Genomic DNA, 15,932 nt, shown 5'->3' with positions numbered 1-15,932 from the left:
CAACTTTGAGCTTGTTCAATGTGCTCTTATTAAAGCAATTATTTCTGTATTATGGACATGATTTCTCTCCAGTGGGTATCTATGAAAGAAGACTAGGGTTATTGAGTGGGCTGAGTTAACTTAATAGGATTCAGTGGTTTATGTAGTGCAGAGTTATGAAAGCAATTTGGAGGAAACTAATGATTTTTTTGCCATTTAGCCTGCCAGATTTCAAAACAATTTTCTTTAATTTTTACATTGTAGTCATCAGTTTAAATTTTTTAATCTTATATTTTAAGAAAAAAGTATGATATGAAAGCATGTTAAAATTTCTCTTAAAATAGTTCAGGTTCTAAGGGATCTTGGGCTTGGGCTATCATAGGTAAATCTGGAAAGGGCAAATTTGAACTTGAACTTCACTTTGGGCTTCATCAATTTCTGCCTGTGATAAGGTCAAGCCCTGAGATTTGGGCTATCTTACAACATCTAACATTAGAAAGATAGAAAGGAAAAAGAGAACGTGCAAAGACACATCATTACTCTGACTTATGTAATGGTAATAAAGTCAATATTCTAAAGTGAGTGATTTTCCTGAGGCTAGTTTGCTACATGTGTTAGCATTAAAGAAACTTTGTACTTCTCCCACTCCCTGGTTTTTAATATTTACACGAGAGGTGACTAATAAATAAAGTATTTTAGTATGAGTAGGATGCAAGGAAACCCTCAATTTCTTTTTTGGCTTGGGCAGGGGGCCAAAAGAGCCTGATGACTTAGTAACTAAAAGCTTTTAGGAATAAGACAACACTCAAAACTCCTTTTTTTAAAAACAATATATTTCTTCCATATAATTGAATGCATCAATAAAAATATGGAAGAAATAAAATTTAAAAAACCCAAACAGAAAAAAATTTTGTTACTATGAGAGAAAGCAAAAGTGATTTATTTTGAATACTCAGACATATTAATGTTGACAGTAAACATATGTTCAAATTACTATAGTATATTTGTTTAGATTTTCAGACTGACTGTTTAAGTTCTTATTTATGCCATTCCATTCTTCCATTGTGGTGTTTTGTGGATTTGTGAATAGAGAAGCTGATGGCTTTGCTAACACTGAGTAGTACCCTCAGAAAATTAGGACTATAGTTCTTCATTTAAATGTATGAGATGGGGGGATAACTAAACTATTTTAATAAATAATAATAAAAATATTATTGGATATGCTGATACCTTTATAATGTTATTTTTAACTACCCCAGATTTTAAAAGTATAAGATTCGTAAGTAGAGCCTATTATTTAAAATGTTTGTCCCACTTATTCAATAAGTAAGATATTTAGAATTAATGCAGAATATACAAGAGAAAAACTTAATGGGTGTTGTCTAGTTCAAGCTCCCCTCCCCCTTTATTGAAAAACGGACTTTCCTGAACAAGTTTTTAATAAGGTCCAGAAGAACTTAAGTAGCCAAAATCCATGGTTTTTAATGGTTGATGAGTATCAAAACATTCAAAGAGAATATTAATTAACTTTAATTTCCCATCCCCAAAGAAAGTACAATATCTTCAAGTATAATCTGTAATTCATTTTTTTTTAGTTCCAGGGGGACACTTGACCACTTACCCACATCCCAGCCCTATTTTTATTTTTTTTTTTTTTAGAGACATTGTCTCACTGAGTTGCTTAACACTTCACTCTTGCTGAGGCTGAACTCATGATCCTCCTGTCTCAGCCTCCTGAGCTGCTGGGATTATAGGCATTCCTCATCCTTCTGAGTATTGATTCTATTTGAGTGGCCTTCTTGGGAGAATTTTTCCTCCTACTGCTGTCACCGGGAAACAGTATGAGTTAAAGTTCAAAGGAATGAAAAGGGGTAAATTCTTCAATTAAAATTACTTTATGGCTCAGTCTAATACCCTTGAACTGATTTTTCTTGGGGAAAAAGTTTAGTTGCCTTGACATCCAGGCCTAATTAATAAACTTGGAGTGATGTCCATGACTTAAAAGTTAGTGAGGAAGAAAAACAACTCTTCATGTAATTAATAGCTTCTTTGCTCAGTTATTTCTAAGCTTAGTTTTGGAAAGAAGTGGACATTTAAGTGGGAAACAAACATTTTTGACATCAGGGAATTCTAAAAGTGGTCTGTGTACTCCACTAATTATTCATTGCAAAAATAATTTCATATAATATTAAAAATAAACAGTTGTGACCTTCATTAAAATACTGTGAAATTGAATTCCTGTTCATAGTTCAATAAGAACACAATTGTATGAGTATTTGAGTATTTCTTAGCTGCTTTCACAGGTCTTATTACCTGATACAAGTATGAACCTTGACATGCTATATACTTATTAGTACAGCAGTGCTATGCTTGGGTAGTTATATGAAAAACTCAACCTAAGTTTTAGTTATTAAAAAAGTAAGCTCTGGACATGAAGAAACATGTGGGGGATAGGCTCATTATTAGGATTATGGAAGTGGTGTAATGGATATATACATAGGTCAAATTTTATAAAATTACACACTAAAAAATGTGTGTAGTGTATTGTATATCAATCATACCTTAACAATTATATTTAGAAAATTCAAAACCTGGACCATGATACATGATACATGAATGTTAAACTGGTTGAATTTGCAGTTTATTTAGAGACAAGGTCATGCTGAGTTGCTTAGGACCTTGCCAAGCTGCTGAGGCTGACCTTGAACTTAAGATCCTCCTGCCTCAGCCTTCTAAACCACTAGGATTATAGGCATATGCCACCTTGCCCAGCTCCAAATTTCTAAGAGTGGAAAATTTGGAACATTAAGTCTCTGATTAGAATATATTTGGGTGTCAGTTTTTTTTTTTGGGGGGGTCAGTTTTCCCAATCTCTCCCATGAGTAGTAGTCACTTGGCATTTTCATTAAAGTTTAGTTGATGTTCCCACGTTCTCATTAGTTTGAATTTGGAGCAAACCTATTAAACCTGAACATTTAAGCCATATCCACCTCCCCAGATTTGTGGCCCAATTGCCCTTCATTCCCTTTCTTACCTCTATGTCTTTCATCCCATAAACCTCATCAAATCATGTGTACTTGTGGGTTTCAGGACAAGATCAGCCAATCTGCTTTTTACAATATTGGATTTGCTCTTTGGTGATTAACTGCTTTTAACTCAAGTTGCTGTTTCAAAAATATTTCATTGTAGCAATTATCGAGCTCCAATATGTAGTTTCTAATATTTTCAGAATTGCTTTAGAAATGGAAATTATAAGATAGATCAATGACAGCTGTGATTTGCAAGACAGGAAGTGAAGCATTTGGATGCTCAATTGAACTTGACATATCTGAGGTTGAATTTTACATAGGTCGTACTATCTTTAAAGGAGTTGAGTATTGGGTTTATTATAAGGGGTAAGTAAATACTGAAAAGTTTTCGAAAACAGAACAGTATATAATTTCCCCCCAGGTAAAGCTTACTTTTGCATTATTTGGCTAACCTCACATAATCATAAAAACTCATGTGTGTGTAAACACACACATGCTTTTAAGTGAGTGTGTGTATGCATTCTTGTTTCTTAGTTTTTCATTTTAACACTAGTTTTAGCAGCAAAAGTCATGCTCAGCTGATAACAAATATTCCGGTCTGATGGATAAAGAGGTCAGGGCTCAGTATTTTAATAGCACTATAAGTACCCAGTGGGAACAGCTACTTTATAAAAATTCAAAAAGTATAAATATGGCCCCTTCTGGAAAAGCCCACACTGAGAGGCACTAACTACCCATGCCTCTGCAGTGTGGGGTTATTGTGTGGGATGTCCCTTCGCAGCTGCCTTTGGCTTCTATTATGCCACTAACTAGACTCACTCCAGGATTCCTTGGAAACTGTGTGCCTACCTGAATAATTTATTACCTAGTGATCAATTATTCATAACTCATTATTACAACTGAAATAAAACCTAAAGGTGGACTCATTCTGCCACTTATGAATATCTAAGAGATCATCAGGAGATTGTAGTGGAGTTTTAAGTCTTTGCCATCCCCATTGCCTGTTGTTTCTCTGAAGGGATTCCAAAGAGAACAGCCTTCTGAGATGGAATCAGAATCGATGAAAGCAGTAACAAATGCCTCCCTGCTGTCCGTGCTGCACTGGTTCATCTATTCATGCTGTTTGTCTTTTTAATTCTGGCCTCATTTACACTTAGAAATGAAATTTCAGTTTGAGAGAGTGTAGGAGACATTTATGGCACTGTGGGTTTGTTAAGCCATTTTTAGAGGTCCACAAGGATATAAAACTTGCCTGAGAATATATTTTCTGGGAAAATATGTAGATTTCTTGAGAACATTTATTGACACCAGTCATTGCATTCTTGTTCCATCAGAGTTATATCTGAGTTAAATCTTATTTATTTATTGGACCCTATCTTTCATATAAAGAAATGCCATATGTTTTTCATATATATTCCATAGAAAGCATCTTAGTAACAGTGCTATGAAAGTAAAATCAAAAGAAACTTTTTTATAAATTTAGGAAACATAGTAAAAAATAGTTTGGCTTAATACAAACTGATTAGTTTTGTAGTAATCAACAAGCCTTTTGAGATATGTTGAAAATAGTTGGAGAATTTCAAATTCCAGTTCTGTTGCAATATAAAGCGGAAAGTTTGCCTTTGGGATTTCTTGCCTCCCAAGCAGTTGGCTTTCCACTGGGCACTGTTGGCATGGAGGAATGGCTATGATTCTATAATATTCACATTTTTGGTGGCCATCTCACTGTCATGTTTTATCTGGTTATTCTCCAAAGTAAGTTAAGTACTAATTTTGAGTATGAGTCCTGAGACACTGAGATTAACACTTCTTTGTCTAAAAAGCCCCAGCTTCTAGGTAAAAATCCAAATTGTTAAACAAGTATTTTTAGTAGTGATTCCAGATTTTTTTGATGTTGTGCTGGTTCTCCAAATGGAATGAAGGCATAGGGTTTAAGTAGATTTTAACTGGCCTAAACCCATACTTTTCACCCTGGATCATATATAATGTCCCAGATAACTCACCACTCATGAGTTTAAATCTAATTTAGTTTTACTGTTGTGAAAATATATGGAAAATTTTAAGGCAAATGTGTCATAGAGTAAGGTAAAAACTTGCATGATCTTTAAATTTTTTTATGATTTTTAACAGGTTACATATTCATGTGGCTCAAAAAATATAAAAAGGTATACTGTTAAAAGTCTTCTCTCATTCTTATCCTCCCTTTTACAAGCTCTTACCCTTTTCCCCAAAGGTAACCACTGTTAAGAGTTTCCTGTGAAAATCTTTCCAGAGTTACTTTATTATGTATAAACAACTTAGAATATAGATTCTTATTTTTCTTCATTCTGATAAAAATTAGCATATTATACATTTCTGTTTCTTGTTTTTTTCTTTTTTTAAATTGATTTAAAAAATAAATGACAGTGGAATGTGGAATGCATTACAATTCTTAATGCATGTATATGCACAATTTTTCATATCTCTGGTTGTATATAAAGTATGTTGACACCAATTTGTGTCTTCATACATGAATGATGTATGAAGACATACATCAACCATGTATGATGGATGATGATGTCTATCACATTCCACCATTCTTGCTAATCCCCTGCCCCCTCCCTTTCCCAATATCTTGGAAATCTTTTCATGTTAGTATATAGATAACTTCTCTATTCTTAAAATTTTTTTACTCAAGACAATATTTGTGCATATTTATGTGGTACACTACGGTAATTCAAAATATGTATACACTGTGTAATTATCAAATCAGTGTAATAAGTATTTCCATCTCTTCAAACATTAATCAATTAATCATTTTTTATCTGTTGGCAATTTCATACTCTTATAGTCATTTTGAAATATATCATAGATTGTTTTAACCAATAGTTATTCTACTGTGCTAAAGATGAACCAGAAATAATTCCTCCACTCTGTTTCTGTGCCCCTTATTGAGCTTCTTTCCACTCTCCCCCTTAATCTCATTCTCTTGGGGGTAGGTACTGGAGATTGAATCCAGGAACTCACAATGCTAGGCAAGTGCTCTGTCACTAAGCTACATCCTCATTCGTTTTTAATTTTGAGTCAGGGACTTTCTAAGTTGCTCAGACTGGCCTCAAACTTGTGATCCTCCTGTCTCAGCCTCCTGAGTAGCTAGGATTACAAGTGTGAGTCACCATGTACAGCTTCCCCCAGTCTTTTTTATAAATAGCTCCACAGTGTTTTCCATGGTATGGCTCTGATATAATTTATTAACTCTTGCTCCCATCAATGTGTATTTGGGTTGTTTTAAATCTTTTATTATTAAAAACACTATTGAAGTGGATAACCCTGAATATTTTTAATTTCAAAAATATGTCACTATTTCTTGCATGAATTTTTAAGATAACACATGAGATTTTAGAGACATATCTTGCTTTTTATAGTCCTAGCAGTCTTAAGTTTATCCTTCACTGTTGTTAGGAATGTTTTGCTGGAGAAGTTTGAGAAGCGTTGCTGGAAAAAAATTTTGAGGCCTACTGGTGGGATGATTCTTTTACTTTGTAAAATAACTTTGTTGTGAAGTGACAGTGACAATAGTGTTACTTTGCCATACTGTGTTTTCTTGGAGGTGATATAAGAACACATGCAAATCTGAAGGCAGATTATTTATAAGCAGAAATCATGCTATAAACTCATCTAGTTTTTTTGAAGGTGTTTGATACAATGAAACATTAAGAGCTTTGCAATTTCAGAACAGGCTCTGGATCCTCTGACCTTACGCCCTAGAGCACCAAACTCTGGCACCTTGAAAATTATTACTAGGTGTTCTACATTAAAAGGGTTCCACGATTTAAAAAAAGTTGAAAAAACACTGGGTTCCACAAAGTTAAAGCAGATTTGTTACTGAGGGACTATTTAGATCCTTAAATATGCTGGAGAAAATTGTGACTGTAATAGCTGGATGTAGCTACAGCATTTCCCAAATTTTGTTTGACCATAACACTAATCCCTTACCCTAGACCATTCTTATTGATGCTAGTGTAGGTAGTGAGGAGCCCAAATGGGGAAATACTACCCTTGTTAGACACCATGGACAGTGGTTGAAATTAGTGGTCACAAGCATATGTGGTGTTTGAATTTATAAAATATTCAGTAAGGGAAATAAGAATGAAGTCATTGTTTAAAAGTTGGCCGTAATGAACAGCAGATGGTGGTAATGTAACATGCAGACTGACTATGAGGACACGGCAGTATTTCTAATGGCAGCATTAATTCAAGGTCCAAAGTGTCTTCATTTAATTACCATCCACCAGTATTTTAATTTCACTGACTAAATGAATAAAAAGCTTAAACATAGATCATTGCCATACTTTTAATCTCTTACTAGGAAAATCACAATTCAGCTGAGAAATAAATTTGGAGAGATCTTTTTATCTTCAGAGACCATTTTAACTGGCATAAGATAGGTTTGGTTTCTCTTGCCATCTACGTATTAGATGGAAGCTCTTACCTTATGTGTACACAAAGATGTATGTGCTGTCTCTGTCTCTGTCTCTTAAGAGAATAAAAAAGTCTAAATTTTACCCAGTTTAACTCTCTACTGTCCATGAGAACAGCAATAAATGCTTCAACACACATCTAGTTGATGCTGCCAAAGAGACTTTGGGACCTTAGAGATGAAGCAGTCACATCCATTGACCTTCATGAACTGATGTTTAGACTGAAAGTAGGATGTGAACACCAATAGCTATTAGAAGGGCAAATGGAGTGATAGAGATTAGAGTCTAATTAAAGCTGAGAGAGATCTGTCTTCCATTTTTTTTTTGAAGTTTGTTGAACTATGTAAGATTTTGTATCATAGGGCAACAAAAAATGGAATGTTTTAAATATTTACATTCAACACAAAAATACACATTAAATATAGTACAGTGTGATTATATTACAAGATAATTATAGGATTCTAGTAAATTTTATTCTAAGTGTATTAGAGTTGGGGTGGCCCATAAATGGGGCACATGTTTAAACTTGTATGGTGAATATGTTTCCAAGCTGTTGGTGATTCTCTGTGACAGAGGTGAATGGTGAGTTGAAGCTCTTGTTGAGACTCCATATTTGAGACCCTTCATAAGTCTGCAGCCGTAAAGTAAAGGCTCTTTTGGCTATTACTGTGGTAAGTCCTGATACAGATGATAAACCTAGAGGAACTGCAGGAAGTGAAGCTCTTCTGGTGAAGGATATTTAGACCCCTGAGTGATGTGCAATTGCTAGAGATGGGGCTTATTTACTTTTATTTTTTTATTTTCCACATTTTTAACTGCTACATTATAGTTGTACATAGTGGTGGGATTTTTTATTACAGGCACACAATATAACACCATAATTTGGCCAACATTACTCCCCGGTACTTCCCCCTCCCTCCCTACCTTTAGGAAGGGGTTTTATAACTTTATTGATGGTGTCCCCCAATACTTGAAACCACAGTTTGAAATTATCCTTTGAAGGTACACTTGGGCAGCTTTTCCACCCTGTTCCCTCATCCTCCTTGCTCCAAGCCTCAACTTGTTTCATCCTTTCCACAGGCAGCAGAGGGTGTAGCCTCAGGCAGGGCTCATGTCTTAAGCTGGCCAGACCTTGTCACCCCTGGGAGCAGGAATGCTTGGCTGTCTTGCTCATTCCCCAGGTGAGAAGGAGGTCAGTCACCCTTATGAATTGAAAAAATTAAGAGACGCCTTTTATTTTTATTACATGTTGCAAACTTGCTCCTTGCCTCTGATGGTCGCTCTTGTTCTTTGCCTTGTTCTAGGTTTCTTCTGTGAGTCTGGGTTTTGCTCCCAGTAATGTTTCAGAACTAGAGGGTTTCTCTCTTTTTCATTTTCCATGTTTCTCATTTTGCTGGATCTTTCCTGGTCAAGAAACTCATCTCTTTGCCCTAGAAACGGGGCTGCCTTTCCTTCTGTCTCAATTTCTTTCTGAAGATGGAACACTTATTTCTTATTTTTCCATATCTCTGCACTTATAATTATTTTTGTATCTTCCTCACTTTCGTGTAGTTCTTTCTTTATTTTGTTTTGTTTTGCTTTCTCTTCCTTCTCTCCTCCTTTCTCAGTGTACCAGTCATGGTCATTTCATTATCTATCTCTTTTTTGTTGTTATATGGGCAATGACGAAACAGACTCCATTTTACCCTGATACTCCATGTCATACCAGAAATGCTTCTTCTATGGGAACACTCTGCCTCTGTACCTATCAGTAATTGCTTAGCATAGCATGTTTGGTATCACAAAATGGCAATTCTTATACAATGTAAACTTGTTATCTCTTTGGTTCTCGTTTTTCTTAGGCAATGTACCTTGTCAGAGATTGATTGTCTAGACTTTAGTAACCATTCTCTAACTTGTACTCAACTAGGGTCATCTTGACCCACTTCCCTTCTGCTTGCTTGTTGTTATGCCACCCTGGAGGAGGCATAACAAGTCCTGTGGAAAATATCAATGTACCCATTTCATCATTTCGCTAACAGCTCAATTCAGCTCTATACCCCTGCTTGCTTAGCTTCATCAACCTGGATGTGGTTTTTGCTTTAAAGACTCTGAAATGCTCAGGCTCAAGGCTGTTCCCTGCAGAGACAGGTCTGGGTCCTGCAGGGAGCAGTCACAGGCCAACCAGCTAAATAAAGACTATCCAATTTGAACAAAAATGGACTTGGTATGTTTTCTGTGCGGTCTGCCCATAACATTGTTATATTAAGAGATATTTCTCCCTGTCTTTCTACTTTTTCCATTCTCTGTTGTTTCTTTCTATCTGATGTCCACCCCACCACACCCCAATTTATCTTCTTTTTTCATACCTTTTCCAATAGGTATGACTGGCCTCTCAGTGCCAGATAGACTTCTTTTCTGTGGTCGAAGTCAGTGTAATAATTCTCCTGGTCTCTGGATTGCCTCTCATGGTGTGGATCTTCCCTTTTCTCACATACTTTTGACTTGGAATTTTTGGTGTGGTATTTGGCACCATGCCCTCTTTGCTAGATGACAGTGAGTGGGTTTGATTCCTGTGATGCTTGAAGTAATTCTTAGAGGTCTCTGTGAGCCTTTCTCCTTTGTAGTTCATTTTATTTATCTCCCAATCCATCATCCTTGGTCACTGTCTGGTGTGTTTTCTTCCTCCTTAACGCCAGTTTGCTAAGGCATTGCTCCTGTGGTACTCTGTTCTCAGAATTTATTTTATTGGAGTAACCTCTTGATTTCTTTTGTCTTAGACCTGGTTTCATGAAAGCTGCATTCAGGTGTTTCCTTTTCTTCAACTGCTTGATTTATAGGTGCCTGTAAAATTCATCCACTGAGAACTTTCTCCTTGGTTACATCCAAAAGTGCTTCCAGTGCAGCAGCCCACTTTTTCTTCCTCTTCAGCTCTCTCTTGCAGTATTTTTTTTTTATAAGCAGATGTCTCAAATGCCTATTTCTCATTAAATTCTCCCTTTTTCATTTTTATTCCCTGTATATTTTCTTTTCCCTTTTTTCTGTTTTTTTTCTTCCTGAACTCAACTACTTTTAATAAGTTGAAAATATACTTGAACTTCTGATATTTTCTCAGCAGTGATTTGGGATTACTTTATTCCTTCCCCCATCCCTGCATTCCATCATAAATACTGTCATATTCATACTTAGTAGAATATTCTGCAAGGGTTTTCTGAATTTTCAATTTGATCTGGATCATGGCCTGCTTCTCAGCGGCTTCTCTCTGAAGCTTCTCACTTAAATGGTGTTGCTTGCCTAGAATCACCATCTTGCTCCTATCTGCTAAATGTGGCCAACACTGATGTGACACTCTAATGATTTTTCAAATATTACTTTTATAATGTCAATGTCTTGGCAAAGATCTTATAGCTCTTGAATCCTCCTGTCAGACCAAATTTAAATCATGCCTAACTTTCAGGGCATTCTGTCAACTGTACCCTATCTGAACTGTATTAATCGTGTTCCCCACCCTGATCCATCTCCTCTTGTAGTTTTTCTTTTTTCTGTTTTCCATGCTGTCCCTTTCTTTTCTGTTGTTCTCTGAGAAAAGGATCTGATGGTGTGTCACCTGAATTGACCTGAATTCAGGTCCTAGAGGAGGTAGTACCAGAATAAACACTAACCTGTTGAAGTGTCTTAACCATGGAGCAAAGGTCTTGCATTGTATGACATACAAGGTCCATTCATTTCCAAGATTCACTGATTTTCTTGGGAGATTATCTTCATTGATTGGGTCCACCCTATCCCAATAATCTCTTTATATCCATTTTTCTTGGTAAGTGGTTACAGGGAATGCCTGAGTTTCCTTATCAGAGCATGACTGTCAGTGGGTTGGACTTGGCACTGGAAAAGAGTGGAGGGAAAAATGTGGTGATTCCTCTCCCTCCGTGTTAGCCAGAGCTGTGTAGACTTATATCTCTAATGTCACCATGCCTTATTTAATCAGGCCTTGATGCTAAATCTCTAAGATACTATGCTGAGTATGCATGCACAATAATACATACCATGGTTCTATTTATTTGAAAATATAGAAAAGATATACCTATGATGACAGAAGTGTGTCAGTAGTTGCCTGGGTCCAGGCATGGGAGGATTTGAAGGAGCAGGAGGGAACTTTATGGGGTATAGAAATGCTCTATATTTTATTTGTGGCAGTAGTTACCAAAATGTGTAAATTTTCCAAAACCATTAGGACTGTACACTTAAAATTGTTACCTTTTATGGTATATAAAATATGCTTCAAGAAGTTGATTTAAAAATCAGGCCATAATGATGAGAATGGAGCAGAGAGTGGGTATAAAGGAATTTTGTCCTTTAATTTAGAAGATTCTCTTGTCCAGATTACAAGTTTGGAAAATACCAAAGACCCAGGGCTGATGGAAGCTGCCAAGTATATATATTCTTTAGTTAAATGGTAATATGCAAATTAATATAGCTCATGCCACAACATAGCAGTTATATTGCTACTTGTTCTCTTACCCTACTCTGTGTTCCTTAGTAATGGGAAACTCGTAATTGTTGCCTAATGATTTTCGTATGTGCCAGAGTTTTACCTAAAATCAAGGCTCCTGGAAGGCATCAATTGGGACTTTGGCTTTTTGTTTTTTTTTAAAAATACCTCTATGTTGCTCAGTGCCCATTGATGCATTCAATATTAGTTCAATTATCTGCCAATAGAACATCATGAACTCTACAGTCTGATGTTTTAAACTTGGAATTAGGTGTTGATGACATCAAGAATCAGAGGCCTCAGAAAGGCTCCTCTGGTGGTACCTGTGGCATTGAGGTGGAGTTCCTAAACAGCAATGCCATGGGACTCAGCACCAGTGATAATGGTGAGGGTATCCCTAGTTTAGCCCAACCCAGAAAACTCTTGGAGAATCAATTACACACTGATTAACCTGTATTAAGTTCTTTTTGGGTTTCAGGGAAGTGAGTCTTATGTGTTATTTGAAACCAAGAAACCTGGTAGATCCCAGAAAAGAGTATATTCATGGATTGGTATTTTTTAAAGTAGAATAGTTTGTGTAGAGTCAGTAAATTTTTGTTTTCCCCTTTTCAGAGAAGAGAAAGAAGTAGGGGAAAGCAAATAGACATGGGAAAATCATATATATTGTTTTTGACTATAGACTCATTCTATTTTAGATATAGTCAATACCAAGATATTTTATTGGCTCATAATGAAGAATTAAAATTAGATGAAGTCTACCAGAAACTGAAATAGCATACCTTCCCCATAAGGACTACATTCTGTCCTACATCCCACCAAATATGGGACCCCTTCTGTGACTTTCATGGTAGATGGGGCCAGCAAACTCAACATGATACCATGTATTGACAACAAACTTCTGCTTGTGATTCTTGTTTACTAGTCCCCTTCTGTGATCTAGAACATCATAGATCAAGTTTACCTCTGCATATGTTGTGGATCTTCAGGTGTTTAAAAATATATAATTCCACATTAAGAGACTCCTTCTCAAACCTCAGTGTGAGACAGAAAACCCTTCATAACCTTGTTTAAATGTAGATTCTGGAGCATGGAAAGTTTAATCCAGTAGTCTCAGTAGGGACCTAGGAGTTCTGGGTGGTTCTGCTACAAGTGGTTTATGACTCTAATTGTTTGAACCTCTATTGTATGCCCTGTGCTGGATTGGGGGCTGGGGATATGAAAACAAACAGTAATAGACATTTCTTAAAAATACACACATAGCCAAGAAGCACATGGAAAAATATTCAACATCTTTGGCTATCATAGGTATGTACGTCAAAACTCTAATGAGAAGTCACTTCATACCCACTAAGATGACTAGGATAAAAAAACATAAATAATAAGTATCAGATGTGGAGAAATTGGAACATTTATATACTCCTGGCAGGAGTGTAAAATGATGTGGCCACTTTGCAAAACAATCTGTCTGTTCCAATCTGTCTGTTCTTCAGAATGTTTTGTTAAGCGAAATAAGCCAGATTTGGAAAGTCTAGGGTCATGTTTTGTTAGCTTTTTATATGTGGGTGCCAGAGAGATAAAAGGAAAAAGGGAGTGTCTCATGAAATTAAAAGAGAGACCAGTAGAATAGAGGAAAGGGGCCATGGGGAAGGAGGAGGGGATAGAAAAGAGAGTACTGGGGAATGAACTTGACCAAATTATGTTATGTGCATGTACAAATATGTCATAATGAATCCTACTATTACATATAATTATAGTGCACAATAAAAAATAAAAATATTATTTTAAGTGAAAGAAAACAATCACAAAAGCCTTATTACATTTATATGAAATATCCAGAATAGGTAAATCCATAGAGGCAGAAATAGATTAGTGATTGCCAGGGGGTATGGGAAGGAGGATGGGGACATGAGCGCTAATGAGTATTTCTTTGGGGATTGTATTAGTTTTCTGGGACTGGCTTAAGAAATAGCACACCTGGGTGGTTTGAAAAACAGATTTACTTTCTCAGAGCTCTAGAGGCTGGAAGTCCATAATGAAAGTGCTGACAGTGTTGGTCTCTGCTGAGGCTGCTCTCCTTGGCTTGCAATTGGCCCCTTCTGGCTCTGTCTTCATATGGTCTTTCCTGTGTGTGCAACTGTGCTCCTGTTGTCTCTCCCTCTCTTCTTATAAGGACACTCTATGGCCTCATTCTAAATTAATCACCTGTAAATATGTAACTTCCAAAGAACAGTCATATTCTAATATACTGGGAGTTGGGACTTAAACATGAATTTGGGGGGAACAAAATTCAGTCTATAATAGGGATCATGAAATTGTTCTCAGGGCTGGGGTTGTGGCTCAGCAGTAAAGCACATGCCCAGCACATGCGAGGCAGTGGGCTCGATCCTCAGCACCACATAATAAATAAATAAGTGAAAAAAAATTCTAAAAAAAAGAAAATGTTCTAAAATCAATTATTTATGATGTTTCAAAAACCTGGGACTATGCTAAAAATCACTAACATATGCTTTATAAAGGTGAATTTAATGATATGTGAATCACATCTCAATAAAAGTGTTATGAACAATATGATTATGCCACCAGTATAATTCTTCATCATGTACAACCAGAACAGTGAGAATTTATACTCCACATGTGAATAACATGTCAAAATACATGCTACTGTCATGTATAACAATTAAAAAATCTATTATACAATAAAAAACTGTTATGAACAACAACAAAAGATTGGACATGAATCTTTCTTTCAAAGAACTTACAGACCAGTCAGGCAAACAAAGGTGTAAATAGGCACTTGCAATCACTTACAGGACATCCTAGGTGGAGGTGCACTTAAAGATTGAAGAAGATCTCTAGAAATGAGAACATAGGGGTCAAGATTTACACGATGAATATGAATCAAACTGAGAAAGGGTAAAGAGAGGGTGTTCTAGGCAGAGAAATAGTATATGTGGAGACATAAAGTCATGGAAACTGGCATATATAAGGAGCTGCCCCTTCTTAATCTAATCTTTTCTCAGTTAATATTATCAAAATTTAAACTGTTGGTTAAAGATTGCTGCATTTATATCCCAATCTCTCCACCAGCTTTGGACAATTACCTGAGCTATTAGTCTCAGTTTCCTTATCTGTAAAATGGGGGAAATAATAAGTATATGGAATATAAGTTTCAATAAGTGAAATGGTCTCAAAATGAAAAGATTTTGTGTGGCAAAGGTAACAATTAAGAGCATGGAAAGACAGCCTACAGAATGGGAGAAAATCTTTGCCAGTGACTCTCTGACAGGGGATTAATATTCAGAATATACAAAGAACTCAAAAAAAAAATAACACCAAGAAAATAACTCGAACAATAAATGGAAAGATGCTCTAAACACTTCTCAAAGAAGAAATGCAAATGACCAACAAATATATGAAAAAATGTTCAACATCCTAATTAATCAGTGAAATGCAAATCAAAGTTATACTGAGATTTCATCTCACTTCAGTTAGAATGGAAACCATCAAGAATACAAATAATAAGCGGTGGTGTACACATGCAATCCCAGCAACTCAGGAGGCTGAGGCAGAAGGATTGCAAGTTCAAAGCCAGCCTCAGCAAAAGTGAGGCACTAAGCAACTCAGTGAGACCCTGTCTCTTAAAAAAAAATATTCAAAATAAGTCTGGGGGTGTGGCTCAGTGGTCGAGTGCCCCTGAGTTCAATCCCTGGTCCCACAAAAAGAATAAAAATAATAATAATTGCTGGCAAGGATGTGGAGAAAAGGTACACTTTTACATGATAGAACAGCAAATTAGTATAACCACTTTGGAAAGTGGTATGAAGAGTCCTCAAAAGACTAGACTGGAACCACTGTTTGACTCAGTTGTACCACTTGTTGGAATTTAGTCAAAAGAACTAAACTCAGCATATTATAGTGATACATGCACGTCAATATTTATAGCAATGCAGTTCTTAATAGGCAAGTTATAGATCTAACCCAAATGCCCATTAAAAA

At 36.1% G+C, this 15,932-nt stretch overlaps 1 protein-coding gene and 1 pseudogene across 8 annotated transcripts in view; one reads left to right on the top strand and one right to left on the bottom strand.

The window, feature by feature from the left end:
- Nek11 (NIMA related kinase 11) overlaps positions 1-15,932 on the top strand; it is a 315,212-nt gene that overhangs the window by 18,731 nt on the left and 280,549 nt on the right. The gene's annotated exons all lie outside the window — the stretch shown is intronic.
- Positions 8,662-10,685, bottom strand: LOC143408708 (nuclear speckle splicing regulatory protein 1 pseudogene; annotated as a pseudogene).

This window comes from Callospermophilus lateralis, chromosome 10 (genome assembly GCF_048772815.1).
Source record: "Callospermophilus lateralis isolate mCalLat2 chromosome 10, mCalLat2.hap1, whole genome shotgun sequence".
Lineage (NCBI taxonomy): Eukaryota > Metazoa > Chordata > Mammalia > Rodentia > Sciuridae > Callospermophilus > Callospermophilus lateralis.
The sequence above is the reverse complement of the archived record's forward strand: the minus strand, read 5'-3'. Positions and strand labels throughout refer to the sequence as shown.